Source organism: Vulpes lagopus, chromosome 23 (assembly GCF_018345385.1).
Source record: "Vulpes lagopus strain Blue_001 chromosome 23, ASM1834538v1, whole genome shotgun sequence".
Lineage (NCBI taxonomy): Eukaryota > Metazoa > Chordata > Mammalia > Carnivora > Canidae > Vulpes > Vulpes lagopus.
The window spans coordinates 18188385-18192018 of record NC_054846.1 but is presented as its reverse complement, the minus strand read 5'-3'; the positions used below and the strand labels follow the sequence as shown (position 1 = coordinate 18192018).

At 40.5% G+C, this 3634-nt stretch overlaps 1 long non-coding RNA gene across 1 annotated transcript; it reads right to left on the bottom strand.

Annotated features, from left to right (window-relative positions):
- Positions 1-1121: 1121 nt before the first annotated feature.
- LOC121481071 lies at positions 1122-3634 on the bottom strand. The gene is made up of 2 exons (XR_005985181.1): positions 3576-3634; positions 1122-1469 (listed from the first exon to the last, which is right to left on the bottom strand). It is a non-coding gene; the product is annotated as an uncharacterized LOC121481071 (long non-coding RNA).

The following is a 3634-nucleotide window of genomic DNA, read 5'->3' as shown; positions in this document are numbered from 1 at the left end:
CAATCAGGAAATCCTAGAAGGTTTCTGAACCCCATGCTGATTGTTCTGGAAGAAAAAAGCTAAGCCTGGTGCAGTTGCAGATGGATGGGTACTTATTTCCTTTTCAGGGGTCAGCCCATGATGCTTGAGCCAGACAGCCTTTTTCAGTTTCTTTTTCCTGATAAGTGGTATCCCAGACAGAAACTCAGTATCCATTATCCCAGACAGAAACCTTTTCTGTCTTTTTTTCTTTTCTTTTCTTTTCTTTTCTTTTCTTTTCTTTTCTTTTCTTTTCTTTTCTTTTCTTTTCTTTTCTTTCTTTTCTTTCTTTTCTTTTCTTCTTTTCTTTTCTTTCTTTCTCTTTCTTTCTTTCTTTCTTTCTTTCTTTCTTTCTTTCTTTCTTTCTTTCTTTCTTTCTTTCTTTCAAAGATTTTATTTATTGGGGCACCTGGATGGCTCAGTGGATGGGTGTCTGCCTTTGGCTTGGGTTGTGATCCCAGGATCCTGGGATTGAGTTCTGCATGGAGCTCCCCGCAGGGAGCCTACTTCTCTCCCTGCCTATGTCTCTGCCTCTCTTATGAATAAAATAAAATATTTTTAAAAATATTTTATTTATTTACTCATAAGAAACACAGAGACATCCCAGCCTTTTTCAGTTTCTTGTACTAGGTCTCTGACCAAAGTTTCACTGGGCATGTTTCTCCCTTCTCTAGATCATATCCTCTTCACCTGTACCCATTAACTCCTCATCCATCAGCTTTCACTCAGCCCTATAGTTAATTCCTCACTTACATCTCAGAAAAGGCCAAATTCATTTTGTATATAGTATCATGTACAGCTCTTTCCTACCACTTATCAGTGGTTTTGTTTAATATTTATATTTGTAATTATTTGATATGTTCTCTCTCTCTGACTGGAGAATATTAATCCATGAGGGCATGAATTATTTCCTTCACAAAAGTGCTTGTTTTGTTTACTGTTGTCTTCTTAGTTCTAGGGTCCTCCCTGGCATATAGTGGGTACTTTCAATATTAGAGGCATGAGTAATAGTTTCCCCACAGCACACGCATGTATCCACAGCACCCCTGGAAAATACAGAGTATATTTAGGGTTCTCCAGAAAAACAGAACCAACCAATGGAATACATAAATATGTATGTTTTTATTGTGGTATAAATATATGTATTATTTTTGTTGTAGTATATCACACATAATGTAAAGTCTACCATTTTAGCCATTCTAAGCATACAGGTAAGTGGGATTAAGTATATTTACATTGTTGTACAACTTTCATCATTATATTTTATAGATTACTAGTTTGCACACTTATTGTATAGCATCTTCATATCTTAGATATGAAGCTCGAAGGATATATATATACACAATACTGAGAAGTCCCACAGTCTTCTACTTGCAAGCTGAAGAACCAGGAAAGCTGGTGGTATAAGTCCCAGGCCATGTCTGAAGCAGGAGAACCAGGAGCACCAATATCTGAGGGTAGGAGAGGATGGCCATGTCAACTCAAAAAGAAAGAAGGCATTTGCCCTTTCTCTGCCTTTTTGCTTTATTTTGGCCCTCAATGGATTGCAAGATGCCTACCTGCATTGGTCAACCCCACCTCAAAGGGTGGCCTCTAGATGGGCTACTTGGCATCACCCCCACCTCTGCCTTAGTTCATCATTTGAGGGAGAAGCCTCTAGGTTTAACCGGGATAGAGCATGGCAACTGGTTTGATGCCCAGATTGAAGTAGATGTGATAGGGGAGCATCTTTTAGTGCAGGAAGTGACATTGTTTATAAATAAATCTGGAAATGGTGAAGCTATTCAATTCTCACAAAGGAAGCTTCCAAGCAGCTAAAGTCAATACTTGGCTGATGCAGAGCTGAGAAAAATCACAGAAAAATGAAGTCGTAATAAATCTACAGAAGACTGTCCTCTCTCTTCAGGGAGGATTTTAGTGATACAACCAATAATTTCTTGTTTACATTATTTTGGCATTTCCCCCTTAATACTTGTGAGGGAAAGCAGCCTGATACAGTCTGAAAGACACCCAAAGATTTGTCTTGCTTTCCTTCTCTTTATATCATTTACATTTTGCCATAGCTGTAACTTATATACCTCACTCATAAGGTGTCAGCCTGCAGCAGAGATTGCTAGGTTCCTGCTCAAAATCTATATTGTCCCTTTTCTCTTTGTAAGAAAATTCAAGTTTCATTTAGGTGGCAGTGTCCTTGGATAAAATACCACATTTTCCATTTTCCCTTGGAGTGAAGTATGGCCATGTGACTAAGTTCTGGCTAATGAGATGAAAAGCAGAAATGTCTAAGACCTGCAGGAAGGTGAACAAAATGCTGACTCAGCTGGTGGGGAGCGGGGAATGATGCACACTTTTATCCTTTCCCGTCTTCCTTCACAGAGGAAGCTCTGGGAGCCACCATGTATTATGAGGTGAAACTGAGGATGGAGCCCAGTGCTTCCCTGGCTACTGTAGAATCATATCAGACTATTTACTTCTGGACTTTTACATGAGAAAGTAATTTAAACTATGTTATTTTGGATTTTCTGTTACAGTGTGTCTGAACCTAATTCTAACTGACTCAGCCTGAAACATATCCAAAGATTGAGTAGAACCCACATTTGACTTTATAGGTGGCAACATTGTTACTCATCAGGGAAGACAACATTGTACATAGCAGAACCAACATAAAGAGGTTCATCTGTATTAACCTCTACTTTACCTAGACTGGAACCTGACCAATTTGCATTGTTTCAAATACTTAACTAATCCAAGCACTCAGCAAAGCATGACAATGCTTACCTGACATACATACTTGAATGTCTCCCAGGCACCTAAAACTTAGTGAGTCTGAAACTGCAACTCATCTTGTCCATCCCAGTCAACATCAATTAGCACCACCACATCGACTTCTTATCCCATGTTTTCCTTTCCATTCCTTTGCTGAATGTTTAGTAAAGTTCATATCCACCCACATTACTTATCATGATAATAGCCTGGGGGGCCATCTTTGACACCTTCCTCATTTCTAATATCCAGGCCATTGTCAACTCCCAGAATCTCCCTCTACAATATATTTTGATCTGTTTCTGTCTCCATTGCTGCTTAGAGGGTAAAGCTATGCCATTTCTTGCCCAGATGACTCCAAAAGTTGTCCCTCTAGACTCCCATTCTCCACACACCAGCTAGAGAGAAAACACAAACCAGATCACATCACCATCATGCTGAATATTCTTCAAAGGCTCCCAATAGCATTACAATACAATCCAAAATCCTAAATATGGTCTATGAGGCTCTGTGCCATCTGGCCCCTGCCTGCCAGGGGCCTGTGCTGCCTTGAGCCAGTTTTTCTCACCTATGTATGCTTCAGTCACCTGACCTCTCTCTCCTCCCCCCCCTTTTTAAAAAAATTATTTATTTATTTGTGAGACATGCAGAGAGGCAGAGATATAGGCAGAGGGAGAAGCAGGCTCCCTGTGCAGAGCCTGATGTGGAACTCAATTCTAGGACCCCAGGATCGCGACCTGAGCCAAAGGCAGATGCTCAACCCCTGAGCCACCCAGGTGCCCCACCCACCTGACCTCTTTTGTCTCTCAAATGTACCAGACTCTCTCCCATTCCAGAGGCTTGCACAGGCTGC